A 13261-nucleotide genomic window follows, 5' to 3' on the forward strand; every position below is an offset into this window, starting at 1 on the left:
ATCTCCAAACACAGTCGCATGGAGGGCTGGAGCCTCAACATATGAACTGGGGACACAGACAGTCAATCCATACAAATGACAACACTGCTGTCACTGAGGGCCCCAAAGCCCTCCTTCCGGTCAGAACTGAAGAATGCGCCCTCCTCTCAGCTGCCCTGGGCCCTGTGACCATCATTCTTGCCAAATGAAGTCCTTGGTGCCACCAATTGCAGTGGGTAAAGGGCCTGCCTCCCGCTGAGGGGGCCAAGGGGCCGAGACCAGAGGAAGGTAAGATGGAAAATGCCCAGGTTGCTGCCTGCAGAGCAGGTGAGGACCTGTGGGTGATGAGCACACTTCTCCTAGAGACAGACCGTGGGAGAACCACCCAGTGACGCCCTGGAGGACCGGCACTCAAGAGTTCTGCAGGGCCTGCCCTGAGCGCTGCGCTTCTCCCGTGCAAATGCCATTAAGCTTTTTTGTTCATTGTTGCATGCCTAACAATTGGGAATGTTTTACTTGGAAGCGGTGTGTGATTCCCATCATGCTGTACTTCCTTTGTACCGAACAAGTGTTATTTAATGGGGCAGTTTTGATTGTTTTGGAGATAGGCGTCTATTTGGGAAGAGGCGGGGTTTGTGTGAGTTTGATTGTATTGGCCAGCTTCCTCTATTTTTTCTGGGAAATCCTTCTTCCCGTGTGTGTAGATGGCAAGTGTTACAGAACCGCATAACCACGCAGCCTGTGAGACCCTTGCCCTGGACGGCTTTGAGGCGTCCGACCCGGCCTGCAGTTCCAGAGTCCTGGAGGAGGCCACAGAGGGTGGGGGCAGAGGTTAAGTTCGTGGCGCCTGGGAAAGTCACACTCCGGTAAAGCCATCAGTGTGAGCTCGCCTGTCCCTTTCACAGGCTGGAGACGGGTGTATCCAGTTCCAAATGCAATTCCAGAGGTCTCTTGCTTTCTTCTGGGTCAGGCAGGCTTGGGGCCCCTTCCTTCCGGTCCCTGGGCCCCCTCCCCCACACTGGGAGGCCTTTCCTCTCTCAACCAATGTCAGCTTTCAATTAAAGAATGACCATTGTTCCTTCTGGGGGAAAAGAGGCCCCGTCCCCTCCATCCTATCTCATATCCTCTTCCTGGTTTCTAAGACCCTCTACCTTGGGGCCAAGGCTTTTGCACCCACCTGAGACTCTGCGTTTCCTGCTCCTGCTCCCTTACTCTCGCCCTCCAGCTTCTGGCCTTTCCCTTGCAGGCCTTTCTGGCCACCAAGGCCCCCCACCATCCACCCCTGGTGCCCTCCATCTTGCACGGCCCTGGCCTCTGATTTACCTAGGCAGCTCTGCCTCCTCTTTCCTCACCTTCATGCTCCATTGTTCTCGGGCACATTTACCCAGGACCTAGCCTGAGAGACACACAGTGAGAGACACACAGCGAATTCCCTGACCAGAGTCCTTCGTCTTTCCGGGCAGGCATCACTCAGGACGCAGACTGCAGAGAGCTTGCGACCACCGGGGAGGGAGGTGACTCTCCCCATGTCTTAATGCCCACGTAAGCTGCAGGCAGTGTGCAGCCTCACAGATGCATGTGGCCACCGAGCTGCATGCTAGCTGCCCCTCCCTGGGGGAGCCATTTCTTTGGGCTGCTAGGGCCAGGCCTGGGTCCTGCCCTCCCGCTGAGGCCCAGGAGCAGTGCTGGCTGGCTTAGAAGCCCAAAGCCAGAACATCCTTCCTATCTTTTGCAGCCAAAAGCTATTTTCTGTTTACCTCTGGAAGTTCAGTTCCTTCTGAATACTGAAAAAATTCTACTGGGATCATTGCCCTACACAGAAAAGCAGACAGAGTTGGGAGTTTAACTCAAGAACCTAGAACCCCCCAAATTCTAGGTAACCTGAGGGCACATCCCTCACTCCTCGTGCCTCTCTCTTTCTCTGTGGTCTTGCTGTGAAGGAGTGGTGTAGAAATGTAGAAGAAGAAAGCTCTGGGCATAGACACACTCCTGTTCTGCCTGTCTTATCCCCACTGCTATGGCCAGGAAGAGAGAGAAACACGCTTCGAGGGTTTTGCAATTTCATCCTCCTGGGTTTATAAAATGCCTTTTTTTTTTTTTTTTTTTTTTTTGAGACCGAGTTTCTCTCCTGTTGCCCTGGCTGGAGTATAATGGCATGATCTCGGCTCTCTGCAACCTCTGCCTCCTGGGTTCAAGTGATTCTCCTGCCTCAGCTCCCCGAGTAGCTAGGATTACAGGAGCCTGCCACCACACTCAGCTACTTTTGTATTCTTAGTAGAAACAGGGTTTTACTGTGTTGGTCAGGCTGGTCTCGAACTCCTGACCTCAAGTGATCCACCCACCTTGGCCTCCCAAAGTGCTGGGATTACAGGCGTGAGCCACCACTCCTGGCCTAAAATGTCTTAAACCCACATTTGACCCAATTTCACAGAACAATTAGTAGTTTTTCTGATACACAGGCATACTTGTCGGAGGAGGGGGTTGTTCCCTGCTTCGTGTCCCCAGAGACCAAAGCTGCCACCACTCTCTGGGCCTGACCAGGCTGGGCTCACCACCCCCTACCCAGCTGTTCTGCTTTCTGCTGGACCCCCCTCCAGCTGGCACCACTGGGGCCCCTCTTCTAGCACCCCACAGCACTTTCCTGCTCAGCCCTCATCACTGCCACTTGCTACTGCCACAGCCACGCCTCCTCCCAGCCCCTCCCATTCATGCCGAGCTCACACAGAGCCTCAGTTTCCTCCAGCTTCCCAAAAGGGACAGCCGGTCCAGGCACAGTGGTCCATGCCTGTAATCCCAGCACTATGGGTGGCAGAAGTGGGAGATTGTTTGAGCCCAGGACTTTGAAACCTGCCAGGGCAACATAGAAGACTTAGTCCCTATTAAAAAATAATAATAATAAAATAATCAAAATAAAAGAGGCAGCCGGTGTGGGTCAGGCTACCTCCTTCTGTCCTGGGGCCTTGTGCAGAAATAGCCCCCTTCAGCTGAGTGGCTTGATGGGTGATACTCACTTCTGAATTCTTTGGGGGTCTCTTTGCAGATTGGAACCTCGGTAGGTGACGGCATCTCCTCAGGACAGAGCAACACTGGGCAGGTGAGGGAAGCAAGGCAGTGGCCACACGGGCCATCCAAGGCTGTCTTTCATCTTTTTTACCTTCAGAGACTAGATCAGTTTGTATCCAGGGGCCACGGGTCCCTTCCAGCACTAGGGAGGACATGCTCATAAGGGTATCAGCACACGCACAGCCCGGGACCCTGCACCTGTGCTCACCCAGGAGCCAGCAGCCTGTATGTCTTTGCCTTCTTTGTTCCAGTTCCTGGGAAAGAAAGTGGGTCCATGAAACCTGCGCTCCATCCAGGTCCCAGGGCCTGCTGAGACAACACAGGTTGGGGCTTACACCAGAACCTGTCTTGTAGTGAGTCTGCACCAAAAATTAAATGCCCACCACAGTTTTTATCTGGTTTCAGGTGAAAGAAGAGCATGTACCTCTCTGGGTTGTCGTGAGGATTAAATGAGATGAGGCATTGAACATGCTTAGAGCGTGACATGGTGCAAGGCACACAGTGAGTGACTATGAGGAAGCATTTAACTAGAATCACGGTTGCACATCCTCAAGGCTGCTGACGATACACAGATTTCAGGGCTCAAAGCGATAATTCATGTAAAGCCTTCGTTGTTATCATTACTAGGCTGTGACTAGCCACCAGGCTATGAGAGGTGACCCCGAGTGGTTCTGCGGGACCTCAGCCTCTGAACGAATGTCATCATCCTGCTGAGTTCCTAAATCCACCGTTATTAAGTTAGGACATTCTTTTCATGGGCAAATTCCAAAGTAGAATTGTCAGGCGTTGCATAATTAGTGAGATTTACCGGCAAGAATTATTTGCCTTTTGAGTGTTGACCCTTGGGTCTCTGGAAGACTTGAAGAGCTAAAAGTTCAACTCTTCCTCCAGATTCAGGTCCCCAGGATCCCCCACCTGCCCAACCTGTTTCTGCCCTCCTTCCCTTCCACCCAAGGAAGCATGTGAATGTGGTGCCCAGAGTTCCCGGGGCACCTGGCCAAGGCCACTGTTGACACCCACATACCCAAAGAGAGTGCATGCGTCTCTGGAGTTCTTTCTTCTCAAAGCCCAGAGCCGTGACTGTCCCCTGCAGACACAGGATTTCAGGTCAACTCAAGCCAGAGGTCAGTCAAGTCCCAGGCCAGAAAATGCATTGGCTGGAATGTTCCTTAGAAACAAATGAGTTTCTCTGTGATATAAGGGTTAGACGGAAGCAGGCAGGTTAGCTAGCGTGCCATGTGTCAGAAGATTTCATTTAGATTGAGAGATGTGAATAAATGGCCTGGAGATAATGCTCACTGGGAATTTGGGAAAGCCAGCAGGACAGACATAAACTTCTAACAAGGACAGGGTGCAAAGGCCCACGGGTAGCTCCTGAGGGGAGGTGGCAGGTGACATGGGGAAGGGAGACCTCCCCATCCAGGGAAAGGCTCTCTCAGTACTTACCTGTTTTAGCTATTGGTCTTTTCAGTGAAATTTATTTAAACACACAAAGGCTGCCCCTGCATCATGTTTTTCCAAAATTGTCTGGTCCAGTTCCTTTCCCTCAGCTTTGTATGGTCAATTTAGCTTAGTTTTCTCCTCCCTTAATGAGGACTTACCAACTTTTTTTGCTTGCAAATGTCTATAACCAATTACACAGACTTTCATGAGAAAGCTTTATCAAAACAGTAGACACGTGTTACTGCCTTGCTCCTATAAGCAGAAAACCACCCAGGACCGTGCATTTGCAGAATGGTTTTCAAACTTAATCTATGGCTTAAAGGCTGAGACAATTATCAAAGGCTGTTAAGTTCACTCCTTAGTTTGAAAAAGCAGAACTGAAGTGGACACCCCTGTGTGTCCAGAGCTGCACCCTCCCCAAGGCAAGGCAAGGCACTCAGGGGTTCCTCCATCCCTGTAGGGCTGATGACCCAAAACACACACTTTGGTTCAACATCGGGAAAACGACAGCCCTATTCCTTTATTGCTTAAGGAAGAAAGAGGCGTGTACAGAGGCCCACTGCTCACCCAGACCAGGAATCATTGCTGGAAGGAAGAAACACCTGGAATGTACGGACGAGGACTTCTGTTTTCCTTCTGTCCATGGGTTTCCCAATCCAGGGGCTCACCTCCTGCAGGAGGCCCTCCTCAGCCAAGTCGATTAATTTCTGTGCCAGCAACGTGCAGACAACCTCAGAAAAGGGCCTGTGCTCTCCTTCCACGGTGCTGCCTGCACTTTCCTTCCAGTAGGAACTTTCCCATCATGCCCATGCTGTTGAGGTGATGGTGCTGTGCTTTCCCTCCAGTAGGAGGCTTCCCATCGTGGCCCATGGTTGTTGGAGGTGATGGTGCTGTGCTTTCCCTCCAGTAGGAGGCTTCCCATCATGGCCCATGGTTGTTGGAGGTGATGATGCTGCCTGCGCTTTCCTTTGAGTAGGAACTTTCCCATCATGGCCCATGGCTGTTGGAAGTGGTGGTGCTGCCCAGAGGTTTCTCTCGCCACCCGCCCTTTCCCTGAGAGGGTGCCTCCATTCCTGCAACTCCAACCACCTGCTGCTTTTGACAGCCAATATCTTCTGCACGAATGTCTCCTGTGAGCACCAAATCCAAAATGCCCAGCATCCTGCTGGACAATAGATTTTTCAAACTCAACATGCCCCAACTCAACGCCTCATCTTCCCCCTACTTCCTTCCCAAATGTATGGTTCTTATCTTCCTTCTCTCCCCAACCCCCTGCACATATTCAACTTACCTTCTTCTTTGCTTCAAAATGTCTACTACCCATTATGTAGATTCCAAGTCCTCTAGATTCAACCTTAGTAAGGTCTTTGCTCCCACCCACCCCTCCATATCCCCACAGCAACAGCACCACTTCCCGACCTCCGCACCTCTCATCTGGCCTTGCACTGCTCTCCAACCGTTCCTGCAGGCTTGCCTTTCTCTGTCCATCCTCAGCAAACCACCAGGGCATCCGTCTAAGGCAGGAAGCTCTGATCACCTTATTTTCCAGCTGAAACCCCTCAGTGGCTCTCCCTGGCTGGCCTCCCTCTCATCCTGCCTCCTGCTGGCCCAGGCCCACCTCATTCCTTATCTCCAGCTACACCAATGCCTGACTTTTTCCAAACACACTGCATCGTCTTGCACAGAGTGTCTCTGCCCGCCCTCCCCACCAGCAACTATTTTCTGTCTCTCATGTTTCCACTAAGCAGCACCACCCCCATGACCACGTTTCCCCAGCATAGCACAGCGCACCCTTGGTGCACGCTGCTCCCTGGGCAAGAATTTTTTTCTCCTTGCCTGCTCAGCTACTGGACTGTAAGCTCCTTGCAGACAGATGTTAGGTCTTGATTCTCTTCCTCACATCCCTAGTGCCTAGCATAGTACCTGGTACACAGAGAGTACATAATGAATATTTAAGGAAAGAGGCAAGAGAAGGGAGAAGAGGAGAAAAGAAAGAGAGAAAGAAAAAAGAGAAAAGAGAAGAACAGAGAAAGAGAAGGAAAGAAGTCAAAAGACCAACAGAATTGGGTTATACACTGCCCCTATACCTGGGGAGTTAAGATGTGTGTGCACATTGTGTGTGTGTGTGTGTGTGTGTGTGTGTGTACACGCACACACGATGCTACGGTCCTTTAAACAATTTAGCATAACTCCAAGTACAGCTCAAGTTGCAAATTGTAAACACACCTAGAGAGCCACAGCATTTTCCCTGGAAGACATTCACGGAGTATTACTCAGCACATGTCACCAAAGGCCCACCATGGGTCAGGCCTCGTGCTAGGCACTAGGAAGACAAAAAACAGATGACAATTTGTTTGTATCATTGAGAAGCTCAGAGGAAAAATCTGGGCAGCAAACAAATGGTCCAAATCTGGCCGGCAGCTGTTTTTGTAAATAAAGTTTTATTACAACACAGCCATGCCATTTACTATCGGGCCCTTTGCAGAAGACATCTGCTGGCCTTGCCCTAGATAGTAGAGGCCTCCAGGCCCTTGGCCTTGTCCACTGCCAACAGCACAGTGCCTAGCCCCTTGCTAAGTGCTCAGCAAACCCATCCTCAAGGCTCCAAAAACTCTCTGGAGTCGGGCTCACTGGTAGAGAAGAATTACTCCTCCTTATCTAATACGAAAATAAGTGTGCATTTTCCTCCAAGCAAAGCATGCCACTAGAAGAGGCAGCATGATATCCAGCAGCTGTTGGTGACCTCTCTACAGACATGACAGACCCATCTCCAGGACCAGCCCTTTATACAGAGACTTCCATCCAGCATCCTCACGATATCTGGCCCGGGCTGTACAAATCCAGAGACCTAGAAACAGCAACTGTCATTCCTCTTGAGAGGTGAGGCTGCTATGTGGCTGGCGTCCACACCACACTGCCAGCTTCAGGCTCTATTGCCTTATCTTAAATTACAAACTCTACCAGAAGAAAATGTCAGCCTTCTGCTGCGGTTCGGAAGGCTTTGTGTGTGTTAACAATTGTCTTGGAACCTGCACTCAAGGCGACCTCAAGCACGCTTTGTTCTTCGGCTCTGGACATGTCGTGGCCATCAGGGTGAAGAGAGAGATGAGAACAGAGGCTTGGACAAGACAGTCCTGGCTGACCAGTCAAGTGTAGAAGACACATACACACATTTCCTTTTTTTCTTTTCTTTTTCAACTTTCATTTTAGAGTCAGGGAGTACCTGTGCAGGTTTGTTACAAAGGCATATGGCATGATTCTGAGCTTTGGTGTACGATTGGCACCCAGGTAATGAGCATAGCACCCAACAGGTAGTTTTTCAGCCCTTGCCCCTGCTCCCCTCTCCTTGGTCTAGTAGTCCCCAGTGACTATTGTTCCCATCTTTATTCATAATAGCAAAAACACAGAATCAACCCAGGTTCCCATCAATGGTGGATTGGATAAAGATGTGGCTCATATACACCATGGAGTACTATGCAGCCATAAAAAAGAATGAAATCAGGTATTTTACAGCAACGTGGATGTGGCTGGAGGCCATTGTCCTAAGCGAATTAATGCAGGAACAGAAAACCAAATACATCATGTTCTCACTTATCAGTGGGAGCTAACCACATACCTTTCGGAAAGCACCGGAACACTGGTTTGTTCCTGCTTTGTCTTGGCACCAACCCACTTGACCCCTGACTCATCTTTCTCTGCAACACTCCTGTTTGCTTTTCTCTAACATGGAGAAGGTAATTCTCAGGGGAAGAACTAAGCCCAAACATCCTCTAAGACAGTAAAGCGTTAACAGCTTAGAAAGAGCTGCAGACTATTAAAATGTGAGCTGCATTAGTCAGCTGAACCGAGAATTCTCATCCTGGCCCTTGCTCTTGGAGGGAATGCATGCCTTAGTGCTTACTCAGCTCTTAAGCAGGCTTTGTTGTTTTGTGTATGTTTGTTTCCCGTGACTGTGTTTAACTTTTTTTAAACTGTGGTTTAAGAAAAAAAAAAAGTTGATCAGTAAGTCAAAGTGTCAGAACTGTCTGGGTCAAAGCAGGCACTCATAGGGAAGCAGGAAGGCCAGTCTGTAGGTTTAGGGGAAGGGAGGGGAGGAAACCAAATTTTCATTCCACACCAAGCCTGCAAAATCATACAGACAGGAGAGCCCAGACAAAGCTAAATGTCATTTTCTTTATCCTAATTTATTGATTTCTGCTGGCTGTCGGGAGCGCTCAGGGGAGGAAGTGTGCTGAGTCCACAGCTAATGCTTTTCGTTGATCTCACAATTAGTGGGCCCGGGAGCTTGGGGAAGGGGGTGCCATGGAGTGCAGGGAAATGGTGACGAGCCCTATGCGAAAGAATCGTGGTGGCCAGAGCAAAAAAATATGTGCTCACATTTCTCTCTCTGCAGTGTTTCCGAAAACGCCTCTTCGTTTACTTGAAAGAGACCTCACGCCAAAAAATGCATGGCATCATCTCCCACCTGCTCAGTCATGCCTTGAATCTCAAGCCCAGAAACGCAACTGCTGCCGGTGGGGGGTACACCCGAAAAATCATCATCCCGAGAACACCTGTTAAAAAGTTCACAATAGCAGAAATCCCCGGTGCTGCATGGAGAATCTTCACTCAGGTGCGTCACCCCCTAGATGGTAGAAAGGTCCAGGGGCAGGTGTCCAGTGGGGCCAGGGAGACACGCAGGTTCGAGGTTGTTCTACAACCCCGAGAAAAATATCTGGGCCTCAGAATGTCAAGAGAGCTAGTTCTTCAGAGTTCTATTTTCCATTCTGCTACTTTGAGAGGGATGTGGGCTTTCACTATGCTCATTATTTTCATGAAAACTCATTACAAAACTGAAACCAACATCACAGAACAATGAGGAATCACCAGCCCATTGCACAAGTTCAGAGAGGCACATATGGCCACTGCAATGCTTCCTTTCCAAAGCTCTTTGGTTCTTGTGTGGAGTGGCCTCCGCCACGGGCTTTCCCGGGTCACATCTGCTCTGCACTTTTTTCCAGGTACCTCTGTCCCCCGAGGCCTCACCTCCGGCCTGGGTGGGCCCCTGGACAGGCATGCGTCACTGACCCCGCTGCAGTCTCCAGGTTCTCAAAGTCAGCTGCCTACTGGATATCGCACCCCTAAAGTCCCACCAATGTGTCCTCAACAGGATCTCCTCACGGCCCCCCTTTCTGGTGAAGGCTGATCAGCTTCCAGCCACACAGATGTGAAGCCTCGCTGTCTCCAAGGAACCCCGGAGTCCTGCTGATTCCCCTTCTGAATATCTCCTCATTCTGACCTCCTCCTCCTCACACCCACTGCCCTCCACCCGGCCCAGCCTCAGCCCAGAAGGGCCTCCTCTCCAGACTCTGTCCGAGTGTCTGCTGCCTCACCTCTACCCTGCCCTCCGCCTCACCTCTACCCTGCCCTCCGCCTCCCTCTGGAAGGCTGCTCTCCTTCTCCGGGGTCCGTCACTGCCCACTGAACCACCTCTTAGTCTGGCCTTCAAGGACCCAAATCCAGCAACCCACTCTTCTCTTATTCTCCAACACCAAGCCTCAACACCATCACACTGTCCCCTGCCACTGCATGAATGTCCATCCCTCATACCTGTGTCCCCGCCATCATCTTATTTAAAATGCCTCTCCCTCTGATCTGCCCATTCAACGCCTCGTCGAAGCCAAATTCCAGTCCCTCCCTCCCTGTGGCAACCTTGCCTGACTCTGCAGCAACTGCAGCCCCGTCCTTGTCCTTGCCTGTATGTCCACCATGTTGCTTCATTATAGTGGGACGTCAGTCGGCATTAAAAGCTGCTGTCTCCTCTACTTCCTTGTACCCATTATCAAAGACCCCCGTGGGCTCATTCGCAAATTCAGAAAAACGTTCCCCTTCCTCAGAACACTACCGCTCAGATGATTGTCACATTTACTGAGTCTGTTCACATTTATGAACACATTTATGAAGCCTGAGATGAATGGTGGCCCTAGGATGGCTGGTGACAAGCCTGCCTGAGCCCAGCCCCCAAGGTTCGGGGGGCAGGATCACTTTCCACCCACTGTGCACACCAACTTCAGGTTCTTCATTTCCCGGCTTTCAAGTAGGCTTTGTCTATCTCTAGCAGAAACAATAAACAGTCTGAAAACCAAAGCACTTTTGGTTTGCAAAAGCCAGGCTGCACTGAGAAAGAGATTTCCCTTAGAATTCTGAAGGATGACTTCACACATCAAGAACGAAGCTACGGCTTGGGAGTGCAGGTTTATGCCATGACTATGGGGAGCAGAAATGGACAGAAAATGTGGGTTGGTGTCAGAGAATAGCTATTTATCTACCGGAAAGAAAATGATGGATTACCAATAGGCAGGAAGAAGGGAATCCACAGAGAATATAGCTTAGATGCTCAGGACGAAGCTGAGAATATTTCCCCCAGCTCTCCCCCTCCACACTGTGCCCCTCCCTCAGTGAAAATGCCAGCAGCGGAGGCAACCAGAAGTTTCAGAAACCCCAGGTGGGCTTGGGAGGAACTAATTAGCTTGGGAGAGTTAATATCTCAAAACAGTAGTTATCATCTGATGGATTTTCCCTTCATGGGGATACATCTCCTCACCGACACTGTAATCAGCTCCCGGGGCAGGCCCGTGGCACAGGTGTGCACACAGCTGGCAGCCTTGGCTCTATTCTCTGCCCACTAGAGTCCAGCAGCCAGCACATAATCCCCCTGTTACTACACTGCTCCACTCCTAATAAGGGCAGGGCAGCGTCCCAGGGACTGAGGGGTTACAGAGACTGCTGACCCTGTCCTGAAGAAGGGGCAGTTGGGTCCTTCACTCTTTGGTAGGCAAAGCGGGATAAAAGTGGCTGCTAAAATGTATGGCAGTGTGGAGGGCTGAGCAGTTATTCAGAACTAGGGGATCAGGGATGACTTCATGGAAGAGGTGGACCTTGGCTTGAGCCTGGAAGGGTGAAGAGCATGTGCTATTATTTCTTCATCGTCCACCTTCTTCAGACCAAGGAGAAAAGGGGATTTGGCCCCATCAGAGGAGGTCACTGCCTGCTCTCTGCAGGGACAGCTGGGCCTGGCATCTACCCGCCAGGTTGGGCCCCCAACTCTACTTTGGTTAACTCTCTAACCCTGAGACTCCTGCCTTCACCTCTTGAACCCATTTTGTTCCTCTGTAAAATAGGAAGAGTCACGTTGCCTCCCTTGCCGGTTTGCTGTGAGAATTAAGTGAAAGAGCAGTTACATTTCATCCGTGCTGACTTCCTTTCTGTTATGGACTGAATGTTTATGCTCCTTACAGCCCGACCAAAATTCCTATGTTGAAAAAAACCCAACTCCCAAGGCAATGAATGGCATTAGGAGGTGGGGCCCTTGGGAGGTGATTGGGTCCTGAGGTTGGAGCCCCTGTGAGTGGGATTAGTGCCCTTATCAAAGGGACCCCAGAGAAGAGTCTCACTCTCTTCCCACCATGCGGGGACACAGTTAGAATGTGCCATCTGCAGTCCGGAAGAGGCCCTCACCGGAACCCAACCATGCTGGCACCCAGATCTCAGACCCCCAGTCTCCAGAACCGTGAGGAAGAACTGTGTGTTGTTTATAAGCCACCAGGCTCTGGTACTTTGTTACAACAGCTCAAGCTAAGACATTTTCCCTCCTTCTTTACTGGGGATGATGGGAGGTAAAAAACTTAGAGGAAATCAGCCGGGCGCGGTGGCTCAGACCTGTAATCCCAGCACTTTGGGAGACCGAGGTGGGTGGATCACGAGGTCAGGAGATGGAGACCATCCTGGCTAACACGGTGAAATCCCATCTCTACTAAAAATACAAAAAAATTAGCTGGGCGTGGTGGTGGGCACCGTAGTCCCAGTTACTCGAGAGGCTGAGGCAAGAGAATGGCGTGAACCCGGGAGGCGGAGCTTGCAGTGAGCCGAGATCGCGCCACTGCACTCCAGCCTGGGTGACAGAGCCAGACTCAGTCAAAAAAAAAAAAAAAAGCTTATAGGAATTCAGTCTTTGACAGACTTTGCATTCTAGGGTGCTGGGTCAGGAGGTCCCTGCAGCCCCTCAGGTCCCCAGTAGGTGACTCCTGACCAGTGTCTTGCCAGGCTGGCTGATGGCTCATGTGCCCACAGAGCCTGACCCACCCACTCGGGTTTGGGGTGGGGCTGCCACACCTCTCCTGGCTGTCCTGGCCGGGCTGGTATCTGGGTCAGTGCCCACCTGGCTCCCCGATGCACAGCTCGAGGTAGAAGCAAGGACCAGTAGTCTGGATGCCAGCCCAGAAACCTCCCAGCTCACATCCTCCTTGTCCATGGGGTTGGGGCCAACAGAGCAGCTGCCTTGGCCTGGAAGCAATATGTTCACAGACACACCTACAACGTCCCTTTTAGTTTGATGAACGAAAGTTCTGCTGACCGGGTTTCCTTTCAGGCTGGGAGCTGTCCGGTGTTACCTGTCCTCTGTTACAATGTTTCCAATGGCCGGAGCTGGGATTCAGCATCCTGTCCCACTTGTGCCTGTTTGGGATGACTTCACATCAGTAGGGGACAAGGCTATGGGATGAAAGGACCCCTTGCTGAGTCCCTCAGCTGGGCTTCTACTGAACATTCCTGCCACGGGGGAGCAAGGGGAAACTTCCTCCACAGAGACTGTCGGTCCTCCCTAACAGCACTGTAGCCTTTTCAAGGTTGCTAACAGCTGGCTACCATTCCAACAAACCAGAAAGGAATATTACAGGAAAGGAAAGGAGAAGTGGTGTGATTGCAATTGTTGGTTTAGGTGCCTGTCTTTCTAGGAGTC

The 13261-nt window shown here is 51.0% G+C and overlaps 1 long non-coding RNA gene across 1 annotated transcript; it reads left to right on the top strand.

Moving 5' to 3' along the window:
- Window positions 1-221: 221 nt before the first annotated feature.
- On the top strand, window positions 222-10101 carry LOC116271656. The gene is made up of 3 exons (XR_004180296.1): window positions 222-267; window positions 8879-9097; window positions 9486-10101. It is a non-coding gene; the product is annotated as an uncharacterized LOC116271656 (long non-coding RNA).
- Window positions 10102-13261: the final 3160 nt, after the last annotated feature.

The sequence above is a fragment of the Papio anubis genome, chromosome 1 (assembly GCF_008728515.1).
Source record: "Papio anubis isolate 15944 chromosome 1, Panubis1.0, whole genome shotgun sequence".
NCBI lineage: Eukaryota > Metazoa > Chordata > Mammalia > Primates > Cercopithecidae > Papio > Papio anubis.